Below are 14,303 nucleotides of genomic sequence, written 5' to 3' on the forward strand. Positions count from 1 at the left end.
CCACATGAAAACAGGGCATTGAGTTGAATATTGATTCATTGAGTAGAGCAGACATTTCCCCGTGTGTGTGTGTGTGTGTGTGTGTGTGTGTGTGTGTGTGTGTGTGTGTGTGTGTGTGTGTGTGTGTGTGTGTGTGTGTGTGTGCCCTTTTTTGTGTTTTGTTGATGACGTTTACAGTAAAGAGTCAGCTGCAGGATCCTGCTGCTGTGCATCTCTGGCGGTATCACTGCTGCGCTCAAACACTCACGTGTGTATTCAGTATGTGTAGACAGCTATAGCAGCAGGGATGTCTGGCACAGCAGCACCGGCCCTCTGAGCTCACGGCCCCCTAACATACAGGCTGATGATACGATGGTGATGTGATCAGTGTGCGCTTGGCTCGGCTTTCCCCACGTGGAGGCTCGCTGCCTGGGCTCAGTGTGGCTGCTGACGAGGGGAGGGGTACAGGCTGCCTGGCCCACAGAGTGTGTATCCCAGATAGCACCCTATTCACTACGTCATGCACTACATTTGAGCAGGGCCCTATGGGCCCTACCTGCACTACTATGTACTACATGGGGAATAGAGTGCCATTGGGGACAGTTGCTACACTACATCGCCCTCCAAACAAGGTGTGTGTCTGTTCTCCTTCCCCGGCACCTGTAAATATCCTCCTGTAAATTAGTGTCTCCCTGTATTTATATTTCTGGTCAATTTACTGATTTTATATCATTCCTTATTATGCAGCATTGTTGAGAGTGGACCTGTAAGTAAGCATTTCATTGTACTGTGTACCATGGTTATCCTGTGCATGTGACAAATGGACTTGACGTGTGTGTGTGTGTGTGTGTGTGTGTGTGTGTGTGTGTGTGTGTGTGTGTGTGTGTGTGTGTGTGTGTGTGTGTGTGTGTGTGTGTGTGTGTGTGTGTGTGTGAGTGAGATCTGCTTTCACATACACACATGTATGATGACCTCAGTTGACCTTTGTTTAGGTTTAGCAGCTGAATTAACAACACAAAATAGTGACAAGTAACAGCACAGCCTTGTCTACTGCATATAAACTCAGCAAAATAAGAAATGTCCTCTCATTGTTAACTGTGTTTATTTTCAGCAAACTTAACATGTGTAAATATTTGTATGAACATAAGATTCAACAACTTAGACAAACTGAACAAGTTCTACAGACGTGTGACTAACAGAAGTTGAATGTGTCCCTGTACAAAGGGGGGTCAAAATCAAAAGGAAAAGTCAGTATCTGGTGTGGCCACCATCTGCATTAAGTACTGCTAGTGCATCATCTCCTTATGGGCTGCACCAGATTTGCCAGTTCTTGCTGTGAGATGTTACCTCACTCTTCCACCAAGGCACCTGCAAGTTCCTGAAAATTTCTGGGGGGAATGGCCCTAGCCCTCACCCTCTGATCCAACAGGTCCCAGATGTGCTCAATGGGATTGAGATCCGGACTCTTTGCTGGCCATAGCAGAACACTGGTAATCCTGTTTTGAAGGAAATCACGCACAGAACGAGCAGTATGGCTGGTGGCATTGTCAGGATGAGTCTGCAGGAAGGGTTACCACATGAGGGAGGAGGTTGTCTTCCCTGTAACGCAGAGCGTTGAGATTACCTGCAATGACAACAAGCTCAGTCTGATGATGCTGTGACACACTGGCGCAGACCATGACGGACCCTCCACCTCCAAATCGATCCTGCTCCAGAGTACAGGCCTCGGTGTAACGCTCATTCTTTCGACGATAAACGCGAATCCGACCATCACCCTTGGTGAGACAAAACCGCGTCTCGTCAGTGAAGAGCACTTTTTGCCAGTTCTGTCTAGTCCAGCGACGGTGGGTTTGTGCCCATAGGCGATGTTGTTTTCGGTGATGTCTGGTGAGGATGTGCCTTACAACAGGCCTACAAGCCCACAGTCCAGCCTCTCTCAGCCAATTGTGGACAGTCTGAGCACTGATGGAGGGATTGTGCGTTCCTGGTGTAACTCAGGTAGTTGTTGTTGCCATCCTGTACCTGTCCCGCAGGTGTTATGTTCAGATGTACCGATCCTGTGCAGTTGTTACACGTGGTCTGCCACTGCGAGGACGATCAGCTGCCCGTCCTGTCTCCATGTAGTGCTGTCTCAGGCGTCTCAGTACGGACATTGCAATTTATTGTCCTGGCCACATCTGCAGTCCTCATGCCTCCTTGCAGCATGCCTAAGGCACGTTCACGCAGATGAGCAGGGACCCTGGGCACCTTTCTTTTGGTGTTATTCAGAGTCAGTAGAAAGGCCTCTTTAGTGTGCTAATTTTTCATAACTGTGACCTTAATTGCCTACCGTCTGTAAGCTGTTAGTGTGTTAACGACCGTTCCACAGGTGCATGTTCATTAATTGTTTATGGTTCATTGAACAAGCATGGGAAACAGTGTTTAAACCCTTTACAATGAAGATCTGTGAAGTTATTTGGATTTTTACAAATTATCTTTGAAAGACAGGATCCTGAAAAAGGGCTGTTTCTTTTTTTGCTGAGATTACCAGGTCTGTCCTCAAACAGTACAACTACAGCAAGATGTAGACTGGATACATAGTATATTTAACACATTTCAATGTTAACATTGAAGTAACTCACATTTGCCCAGTAAGCTCCCGTGTCTACTCTTGTTTTCTCTGGCAGAGCTCACAAAGGGAGGCAGCAGCCTGACCCAACAGGTCATAGTGAACAGTACCTGGGAGTGGCTGATCTATCACTGTGCATCGCTATGCAAGCTGTAATGAAGTCAGTAAGGAAATTAACTGCAGCTTAGAATGGAAAACTAACATCACTCTTGGGTGGGGTTGGGATAAGAACTAACATTGTAATTCATTATATTTATTGGTTGTCTTGACTTTTAAACGTATAAACTTATCCAATGTATTTAGTAGACTCATCATAGCAGGTAGAATGATCATAGACTCATCTCGCTCAAGTGAATAGAAATGCTGTGATTCAATTTAGTCTTGATAGCCTGCAGGAGTAGAGACCGACAGAGCCTCCTGCTTTAACCTGACCTCTGACCTCTGCTTTAACTACAGACAACAGGGAGAAATAGAGGAGGTAAGGAAAGGAGGGAAGTAAAAAGCAAAGTGGTCTGCTATTTATAGCAAGCCTTTCAACATCACTGGTCTTGAGTTCAGTCTGCGATATGTTGTGTAATGTCACCTAGCTAACCAGTAACCTCTTACTGTATCTAGGTAGATATGGTGTGTAATATTGTCTGTAATGTCCCCTAGCTAGCCAGTAACCTCTTACTGTATCTAGGTAGATATGGTGTGTAATATTGTCTGTAATGTCCCCTAGCTAACCAGTAACCTCTTACTGTAACACTCTTACTGTATCTAGGTAGATATGGTGTGTAATATTGTCTGTAATGTCCCCTAGCTAACCAGTAACCTCTTACTGTATCTAGGTAGATATGGTGTGTAATATTGTCTGTAATGTCCCCTAGCTAACCAGTAACCTCTTACTGTATCTAGGTAGATATGGTGTGTAATATTGTCTGTAATATCCCCTAGCTAACCAGTAACCTCTTACTGTATCTAGGTAGATATGGTGTGTGATATGAACATGTGTTGATGTGTAGTGTATATATCTTTGAAAGAGACTTTGGTCTCAGCATGACCCCCTGTTAAAATAAAGATGAAATATATCAGCTATTTGATCCTCTGTGATGTTTAAGAGATCATTGGCAAAGACTTACGACTTCGTTTCCCCCCTTCATTTAATCACTTTTCATTTTCAAGTTTGTTTGTTTTGCCGCGCTTACACCGGCCGGTCCCGTGATCAGCTGTGTGTTGTAGTGCGCATGTGAATGCTTGCCAGTATTTACTGTGCACAGGGGGACGTCGAGCACCTTGTGTTGTTAGTTGTTGACTTGGGTAAGGGTTTTGTTAGTTGTGGACCTGGGTAAGGGATTTGTTAGTTGTGGACCTGGGTAAGGGATTTGTTAGTTGTGGACCTGGGTAAGGGATTTGTTAGTTGTGGACCTGGGTAAGGGATTTGTTAGTTGTGGACCTGGGTAAGGGATTTGTTAGTTGTGGACCTGGGTAAGGGATTTGTTAGTTGTGGACCTGGGTAAGGGATTTGTTAGTTGTGGACCTGGGTAAGGGATTTGTTAGTTGTGGACCTGGGTAAGGGATTTGTTAGTTGTGGACCTGGGTAAGGGATTTGTTAGTTGTGGACCTGGGTAAGGGATTTGTTAGTTGTGGACCTGGGTAAGGGTTTTGTTAGTTGTGGACCTGGGTAAGGGTTTTGTTAGTTGTGGACCTGGGTAAGGGTTTTGTTAGTTGTGGACCTGGGTAAGGGTTTTGTTAGTTGTGGACCTGGGTAAGGGTTTTGTTAGTTGTGGACCTGGGTAAGGGTTTTGTTAGTTGTGGACCTGGGTAAGGGTTTTGTTAGTTGTGGACCTGGGTAAGGGTTTTGTTAGTTGTGGACCTGGGTAAGGGTTTTGTTAGTTGTGGACCTGGGTAAGGGTTTTGTTTGTTGTGTGGGAACATTTTTTTCTCAAGGCCAGACAAAGTTCAGGAGCCGACGTGAATGTCCCTTCGTCCATGATTGGTCAACTGTAAGTATTCTTCAATAAAGTATATGTTGTCGTTCAACGAGAGACGACTAGTTTTCATGCACATTTTTTTATTGAGAAATACTGAACCTAACATCTTAGATGTGGCGGCTAGCTACCAGCCCAACTGAAGCATGCTGACGCCTTAAGACCAACAGACATGTTACCTTCACAACGTGGCTTTAAGTTTATAATCATTTCCTACATTTCATGAAGAATTTTCTCATTTCACACTGTTGATGTTCTGTTTCTCAGTACTAGCAAAACTGGGACAGGGAGGTTGAAAATCTTCTCTGCATCACTGCATCCTAAGATGAATAGAAATAGTTTTTTATTTGATTTTACTGTCTCACTTTATCTTGACATTCTCACAGCTTAATATCAGTCTTGTAACTTCTTCTGAAGTGTGAAAAGGACATCAACACTTTTTCTGTTGTTGATATATCTTACCAGTCTCTCAGGTGGTTTGATAGGGCTATAAATACTCAAACGGACTTCTGCAAGTACCAGACAGTAAAAGAGAAAGTTGAGGCCCACCAACATGTATGTTCTGAGTGTAAAACGGGTCCTTCCTTCCTACACCGCTCCCATAGTACATCCTGCTGACTGCTACCCATCTTACATGGCCCTGTTCCATAAACAAGCCCTAGTCCATAACTCCTAGCCCCTATAGGCCCTAACTCCTAGGCTCTTGTTTATATACATGAAGTTCCTCCAACTGAGAGGTAGTTTCTGAACAGAGCCACAATAGAGGCTGGTTATTTTCCCTCCTGAACCAGGGGATACAGTGACCTGCTGTGACCTGACCTGCTTTCCTATTGATTATTTAAACGTCTGTCCTGTGGGTCTTTTGAATTTGCCTGGCAACCCAATTCATGTTTCTCTTCTCTCCTCCCAGGTTCCGTCTACAGGAAGTGATCTGGTCTGGTGGTGGTGTAGTCAGGTGGTGGTGGTGTAGTCAGGTGGTGGTGGTGTAGTCAGGTGGTGGTGGTGTAGTCAGGTGGTGGTGTAGTCGGGTGCGGTGTGGTCCAGGGTGTATAGCGCTGCTGCTTCTCTCCCTCCACCTGACGCCCTCTGCCCGCTGCTGGCCCTGCCCATGGCACATACTGCTCTCCTGTGAATCTCATCCAGCAAGCTGGACACCGCAGCTTCACACCACAACACCTCTGCCTCCACCTCCACCCCTCCCCACAGGGAAACCTCCAATCCACAGCCAGACTACCCCAGCGTGCACGGCCCCCGCGAAGAGCAGTATGTGAGTGAGGTCGCGCCCCCCGATGACATCACCACCGTCTACAGAGATGCCGGGACCATCACTGGTACGTGCAGCACAGCCCTGACAGTAGGAGACTAAATCCAATTCTGATTGACAGAAAATGGCTCTGACTTGTCTTGAATTCAGTGTAACTGAAAGACATAAACAGCCTCCACTGCATTGTTTATGGATTTCACTGATGGCATAGGGCCCTGGTCAAAAGTAGTGCACTATATAGGGAATAGGGTTCCATTTGGGATGTATGGTCTGGATAAACTACACTGCAGGAAGAGCGAGAGTGAGAGAGAGGGCAGTATCCGTTACACTGAAGCCTGCTATTGACAGGTATAATGCAGCTGGAAGGTAAACAAGTGAATGTAAACCCTCTCAATGCTTCTGTCTGTGAATAGAAATGAAAAGTGGCTTCTCAAGATGTAAGAATAAAATTGTGGCGTCAGTGTTTCAGTCCCAGGGGACTGGCAGGGATCGTGCCCAGCAGATAGCACAGCCTCGCAGAGCACAGCGCTTCACTGAGCAGAGCAATGCAACCCAGCAGTCCCTTTGTGTGGGTATCGGGGAACCAACCCAGCAGTCCCTTTGTGTGGGTACCAGGGGAACATTTACATTACATTTTACATTTAAGTCATTTAGCAGACGCTCTTATCCAGAGCGACTTACAAATTGGTGCATTCACCTTATGACATCCAGTGGAACAGTCACTTTACAATAGTGCATCTAAATCTTAGGGGGGGAGGGTGAGAAGGATTACTTATCCTATCCTAGGTATTCCTTAAAGAGGTGGGGTTTCAGGTGTCTCCGGAAGGTGGTGATTGACTCCGCTGTCCTGGCGTCGTGAGGGAGTTTGTTCCACCATTGGGGGGCCAGAGCAGCGAACAGTTTTGACTGGGCTGAGCGGGAACTGTACTTCCTCAGTGGTAGGGAGGCGAGCAGGCCAGAGGTGGATGAACGCAGTGCCCTTGTTTGGGTGTAGGGCCTGATCAGAGCCTGGAGGTACTGAGGTGCCGTTCCCCTCACAGCTCCGTAGGCAAGCACCATGGTCTTGTAGCGGATGCGAGCTTCAACTGGAAGCCAGTGGAGAGAGCGGAGGAGCGGGGTGACGTGAGAGAACTTGGGAAGGTTGAACACCAGACGGGCTGCGGCGTTCTGGATGAGTTGTAGGGGTTTAATGGCACAGGCAGGGAGCCCAGCCAACAGCGAGTTGCAGTAATCCAGACGGGAGATGACAAGTGCCTGGATTAGGACCTGCGCCGCTTCCTGTGTGAGGCAGGGTCGTATTCTGCGGATGTTGTAGAGCATGAACCTACATGAACCAGCAGTCCCTTTGTGTGGGTACCAGGGGAACGAACCCAGCAGTCCCTTTGTGTGGGTACCAGGGGAACGAACCCAGCAGTCCCTTTGTGGGTATCAGGGGAATGAACCCAGCAGTCCCTTTGTGGGTATCAGGGGAACGAACCCAGCAGTCCCTTTGTGTGGGTACCAGGGGAACGAACCCAGCAGTCCCTTTGTGTGGGTACCAGGGGAACGAACCCAGCAGTCCCTTTGTGTGGGTACCAGGGGAACGAACCCAGCAGTCCCTTTGTGTGGGTACCAGGGGAACGAACCCAGCAGTCCCTTTGTGTGGGTACCAGGGGAACGAACCCAGCAGTCCCTTTGTGTGGGTACCAGGGGAACGAACCCAGCAGTCCCTTTGTGTGGGTACCAGGGGAACGAACCCAGCAGTCCCTTTGTGTGGGTACCAGGGGAACGAACCCAGCAGTCCCTTTGTGTGGGTACCAGGGGAACGAACCCAGCAGTCCCTTTGTGTGGGTACCAGGGGAACGAACCCAGCAGTCCCTTTGTGTGGGTACCAGGGGAACGAACCCAGCAGTCCCTTTGTGTGGGTACCAGGGGAACGAACCCAGCAGTCCCTTTGTGTGGGTACCAGGGGAGCGAACCCAGCAGTCCCTTTGTGTGGGTACCAGGGAACAACCCAGCAGTCCCTTTGTGTGGGTACCAGGGGAACGAACCCAGCAGTCCCTTTGTGTGGGTACCAGGGGAACGAAGTCCCTTTGTGTGGGTACAGCAGTCCCTTTGTGTGGGTATCAGGGGAACGAACCCAGCAGTCCCTTTGTGTGGGTACCAGGGGAACGAACCCAGCAGTCCCTTTGTGTGGGTACCAGGGGAACGAACCCAGCAGTCCCTTTGTGTGGGTACCAGGGGAACGAACCCAGCAGTCCCTTTGTGGGTATCAGGGGAACGAACCCAGCAGTCCCTTTGTGTGGGTACCAGGGGAACGAACCCAGCAGTCCCTTTGTGTGGGTACCAGGGGAACGAACCCAGCAGTCCCTTTGTGTGGGTACCAGCGGAACGAACCCAGCAGTCCCTTTGTGTGGGTACCAGGGGAACGAACCCAGCAGTCCCTTTGTGTGGGTATCAGGGGAACGAACCCACGCAACACATCTGTCCGAGTCACTGGAGAGATCCGCTTGTTCACCACAACAAACCCAACCACACCATACTCCTGCGCCTTACTATGTACCTGTACCCATCTCACTTTGTTATGGCCTAGCTTTGTCAAATCATAGAACTACATGTAGAACCATTGAATTTTAGGATCACAGTGGGAAAAATCATATGCTCTGGGTGGTGTTTCATGAGCATTTCTGTTGAACAGTACCAGTATTGGCAACCTGACAAACAAAGCCCATGGGGAAATGAATGTCACAATTCACTGTGATGACAGTTTCATCTAACGTACGGCTGCATTATTGTGGCTTCTGCTGAGTACTTTAAAATGACATTCTTATTGATTCAAACACATCTCAGGAGGGAGTTAGAGGGTCTCCGTCACAAATGGCATCCTATTCCCTTTATAGTGCACTACTTTTGACCAGGGTCCATAGGGTCAGAAGTAGTGCACTATATAGATAATAGGATGTTATTTGGGACTAGGCTGTAACCCAGGAAATGCTGGGGGAAGGGGCTGCTTAACGGGCCGTAGTGAGGGAGATGTGGTGAGAATGAGAAACCGAACTCTATTATGACCTGTCACTTCCTGTCATGAGGCCAGTTAGGGGACCAGATTATGCTGTTTGCTCAGTGTGAATCCCAAATGGCACCCTATTCCCTATTGACCAGAGGCATATGGGCCTTGATGAAAAGAAGTACATTGAATAGTGTGGTATTTGGGACACACCCTCAGTGTTCACTCAACAAATTCCCAGGGGGCAGTGGGACTGCATTTCTCATCATTCTGCTGGGTCCTGTTCAGTAGAGAAGAAACACTTTGAAACGGAGTCAAACAGGAGGTGCTATGCTGTATCTAACACTTGTTCAATGAGCACACAGATTTTTTGTTTCCATTTACAAACTCACCCAAATCCAGATAGCTGATGTTCTGAAAGAGCTACAAAATCTGGACCCCTACAAATCAGCCGGGCTAGACAATCTGGACCCTCTCTAAAATTATCTGCCAAAATGATTGCAACCCCTATTACTAGCCTGTTCAACCTCTCTTTCGTATCGTCTGAGATTCCCATAGATTTGAAAGCTGCCGCGGTCATCCCCCTCTTCAAAGGGGGAGACACTAAAGACCCAAACTGTTACAGACCTATATCTATCCTACCCTGCCTTTCTAAGGTCTTTGAAAGTCAAGTTAACAAACAGATTACCGACCATTTCGAATCTCACCATAATTTCTCCGCTATGCAATCGGGTTTCAGAGCTGGTCATGGGTGCACCTCAGCCACGCTCAAGGTCCTAAACGATATCATAACCGCCATCGATAAGAGACATTACTGTGCAGCCGTATTCATTGACAGAGTCGAAAGCCTTAGCCAGGTCGATCACAATATTCTTATTGGCAGACTCCACAACCTTGGTTTCTCAAATGATTGCCATGCTTGGTTCACCAACTAGTTCTCAGAGTTCAGTATGTCAAATCGGAGGGCCTGTTGTCTGGATCTCTGACAGTCTCTATGGGGGTGCCACAGGGTTCAATCCTTGGGCCGACTCTTTTCTCTGTATACATCAATGATGTTGTTCTTGCTTCTGGTGATTCTCTGATTCACCTCTATGAAGATGACACCATTCTGTATACTCTGGCCCTTCTTTGGACACTGTTATTAACTAACCTCCAGACGAGCTTCAATGCCATACAACTCTCCTTCTGTGGCCTCCAACTGCTCTTAAATTCAAGTAAAACTAAATGTATGCTCTCCAACCAATCGCTGCCCACACCTGCCCGACCGTCCAGCATCACTACTCTGACTTAGAATATGTGGACAACTACAAATACCTAGGTGTCTGGTTATACTGTAAACTCTCCTTCCAGACTCACATTAAACATCTCCAATCCAAAATTAAATCTAGAATCGGCTTCCTATTTCGCAACAAAGCATCCTTCACTCATGCTGCCAAACATACCCTCGTAAAACTGACCATCCTACCGATCTCGACTTTGGCGATGTCATTTACAAAATAGCCTCCAACACTCTACCAACAAATTGGATGTAGTCTATCACAGTGCCCTCTGTTATGTCACCAAAGCCCCATATACTACCCATCACTGCGACCTGTATGCTCTCGTTGGCTGGCCCTTGCTTCATACTCGTCGCCAAACCCACTGGCTCCAGGTCATCTACGAGTCTTTGCTAGGTAAAGCCCCGCCTTATCTCAGCTCACTGGTCACCATAGCAGCCCCCATAGCATGCGCTCCAGCAGGTATATCTCACTGGTCACCCCCAAAGCCAACACTTCCTTTGGCTTCCTCTCCTTCCAGTTCTCTGCTGCCAATGACTGGAACGAACTGCAAAAATCACTGAAGCTGGAGACTCTTACTTCCCTCACTAGCTTTAAGCACCAGCTGCCAGAGCAGCTCACAGATCACTGCACCTGTACATAGCATCTTCTGCACATCCTACCATTCCAGTGTTTAATTGCTATATTGTAATTCCATCACCACTACGGCCTATTTATTGCCTTACCTCTCTTATACAGCATGTGCAAATGAGGTAGGATATAGGTTTTTCTACTGTGTTATTGACTGTATGTTTGTTTATTCCATGTGTAACTCAGTGTTGTTTTTGTCGCACTGCTTTGCTTTATCTTGGCCAGGTCGCAGTTGCAAATGAGAACTTGTTCTCAACTAGCCTAACTGGTTAAATAAAGGTGAAATAAAATTGTACAAATCTGTATTTCAGCTGAAGACAGCCAAGCTGACATACATACATACAGACTGCAGTGTATGGCAGTGACACTGACTGCAACTTCCCCAAACTGTTGGAAGCAGCTTTGAGTTACCCACAATGAAACGTCTGTTGTGCCCTTTACCTCTATGCTGATGAATGAATGGCAACATGTAGTCTCTTTTCTGGGGTTGGACCCTTTACTATGAGTACAGGAAGCAGCTCAATGGCATTAAAGGACTGAGAGCTGTGCTGCTGTGGTTCAGTGCTGCCCCCTGGTGGGGGTAGTGTCCTAGCATTGTTCTGAAGTTTCCCCTAGGTACAGATCTAGGATCAACTTCCCTTCCCCCAATCCTAACCTTAACCATTATTTGGGAAAATACAAAACTGACCCAAGATCAGCATCGAAGGGTAACTATCCCTTCCGTTGTTCTGTTCCTCATCAGACAGACAGTCTCAACGCCAGGCCAGTTGATTATCTGAGGAGATGGACGTTTTTAATTTGTTTTCTAGACAGGGATTCACTACAAGGTGGATTATATTCCCTTTTATTGTAGTAAGGCTTATCCAAAAATAATCTTACGTCCTATAATTCTGTCTCTTTTTAGTTAGTTTCATACCATGCTGATTTAATTTATTGGTACAGTGCTGTATTCTTCCGGTTGTAATAGCAACATACGCCAGTGGATGTTCCTGAACCCTCCTGTGTTCACTCCCAAACCCGTCTCTCCCACTGTGTCCCACATGGTTCCATTTGGGATTCACCCTCAGTCCGTTCTGAAGCCTCCACAACCGTTTCCCTGCTCCCCATGTGTCCCAGTGGTTGCCATAGGAGCCGTGGATTTGCCATGCTTCAGTGTGGTGATGTAGAGTATTAAGTAACATGAATGGGGTTTGGTGACGAACCACACACGGGGTTAATATCCATTCATTAGACTGTTTTAGCCTCTGTCTCAGGCTTCCATCTCCTGAGTAAAACCAGGGCATCGGAGACTAACTAGGCCGATATCATGCTGCTGGGCGATGTAGTACATACCCAGACTGTGGTAGGTTGGGTTCAGTAAGGTTGTAGTGAACAGAGATGTACTGTAACTACAGTGGGTACCCAGACTGTGGTAGGTTGGGTTCAGTAAGGTTGTAGTGAACAGAGATGTACTGTAACTACAGTGGGTACCCAGACTGTGGTAGGTTGGGTTCAGTAAGGTTGTAGTGAACAGAGGAGATGTACTGTAACTACAGTGGGTACCCAGACTGTGGTAGGTTGGGTTCAGTAAGGTTGTAGTGAACAGAGATGTACTGTAACTACAGTGGGTACCCAGACTGTGGTAGGTTGGGTTCAGTAAGGTTGTAGTGAACAGAGATGTACTGTAACTACAGTAGGTACCCAGACTGTGGTAGGTTGGGTTCAGTAAGGTTGTAGTGAACAGAGGAGAGATGTACTGTAACTACAGTAGGTACCCAGACTGTGGTAGGTTGGGTTCAGTAAGGTTGTAGTGAACAGAGGAGATGTACTGTAACTACAGTAGGTACCCAGACTGTGGTAGGTTGGGTTCAGTAAGGTTGTAGTGAACAGAGGAGATGTACTGTAACTACAGTAGGTACCCAGACTGTGGTAGGTTGGGTTCAGTAAGGTTGTAGTGAACAGAGGAGATGTACTGTAACTACAGTAGGTACCCAGACTGTGGTAGGTTGGGTTCAGTAAGGTTGTAGTGAACAGAGATGTACTGTAACTACAGTAGGTACCCAGACTGTGGTAGGTTGGGTTCAGTAAGGTTGTAGTGAACAGAGGAGATGTACTGTAACTACAGTAGGTACCCAGACTGTGGTAGGTTGGGTTCAGTAAGGTTGTAGTGAACAGAGGAGATGTACTGTAACTACAGTAGGTACCCAGACTGTGGTAGGTTGGGTTCAGTAAGGTTGTAGTGAACAGAGGAGATGTACTGTAACTACAGTAGGTACCCAGACTGTGGTAGGTTGGGTTCAGTAAGGTTGTAGTGAACAGAGATGTACTGTAACTACAGTAGGTACCCAGACTGTGGTAGGTTGGGTTCAGTAAGGTTGTAGTGAACAGAGGAGATGTACTGTAACTACAGTAGGTACCCAGACTGTGGTAGGTTGGGTTCAGTAAGGTTGTAGTGAACAGAGGAGATGTACTGTAACTACAGTAGGTACCCAGACTGTGGTAGGTTGGGTTCAGTAAGGTTGTAGTGAACAGAGGAGATGTACTGTAACTACAGTAGGTACCCAGACTGTGGTAGGTTGGGTTCAGTAAGGTTGTAGTGAACAGAGGAGATGTACTGTAACTACAGTAGGTACCCAGACTGTGGTAGGTTGGGTTCAGTAAGGTTGTAGTGAACAGAGGAGATGTACTGTAACTACAGTAGGTACCCAGACTGTGGTAGGTTGGGTTCAGTAAGGTTGTAGTGAACAGAGGAGATGTACTGTAACTACCGTTGTGGTACCCAGACTGTGGTACCCAGACTGTGGTAGGTTGGGTTCAGTAAGGTTGTAGTGAACAGAGGAGATGTACTGTAACTACAGTAGGTACCCAGACTGTGGTAGGTTGGGTTCAGTAAGGTTGTAGTGAACAGAGGAGATGTACTGTAACTACAGTAGGTACCCAGACTGTGGTAGGTTGGGTTCAGTAAGGTTGTAGTGAACAGAGGAGATGTACTGTAACTACAGTAGGTACCCAGACTGTGGTAGGTTGGGTTCAGTAAGGTTGTAGTGAACAGAGGAGATGTACTGTAACTACAGTAGGTACCCAGACTGTGGTAGGTTGGGTTCAGTAAGGTTGTAGTGAACAGAGGAGATGTACTGTAACTACAGTAGGTACCCAGACTGTGGTAGGTTGGGTTCAGTAAGGTTGTAGTGAACAGAGATGTACTGTAACTACAGTAGGTACCCAGACTGTGGTAGGTTGGGTTCAGTAAGGTTGTAGTGAACAGAGATGTACTGTAACTACAGTAGGTACCCAGACTGTGGTAGGTTGTTCTACAGTAGGTACCCAGACTGTGGTAGGTTGGGTTCAGTAAGGTTGTAGTGAACAGAGATGTACTGTAACTACAGTAGGTACCCAGACTGTGGTAGGTTGGGTTCAGTAAGGTTGTAGTGAACAGAGGAGATGTACTGTAACTACAGTAGGTACCCAGACTGTGGTAGGTTGGGTTCAGTAAGGTTGTAGTGAACAGAGATGTACTGTAACTACAGTAGGTACCCAGACTGTGGTAGGTTGGGTTCAGTAAGGTTGTAGTGAACAGAGATGTACTGTAACTACAGTGGGTACCCAGACT

General features: G+C 47.1%; 1 protein-coding gene across 1 annotated transcript in view; it reads left to right on the forward strand.

Annotated features, from left to right (window-relative positions):
* The first annotated feature begins 5,695 nt into the window (after window positions 1-5,695).
* trak1a (trafficking protein, kinesin binding 1a) overlaps window positions 5,696-14,303 on the forward strand; it is a 62,531-nt gene continuing 53,923 nt past the window's right edge. Inside the window, exon 1 of the mRNA XM_046338225.1 lies at window positions 5,696-5,888. The gene's annotated coding sequence lies outside the window, so the exon portion shown is untranslated. The remainder of the gene's footprint in view (window positions 5,889-14,303) is intronic.

This window comes from Oncorhynchus gorbuscha, unplaced genomic scaffold (genome assembly GCF_021184085.1).
Source record: "Oncorhynchus gorbuscha isolate QuinsamMale2020 ecotype Even-year unplaced genomic scaffold, OgorEven_v1.0 Un_scaffold_1796, whole genome shotgun sequence".
NCBI lineage: Eukaryota > Metazoa > Chordata > Actinopteri > Salmoniformes > Salmonidae > Oncorhynchus > Oncorhynchus gorbuscha.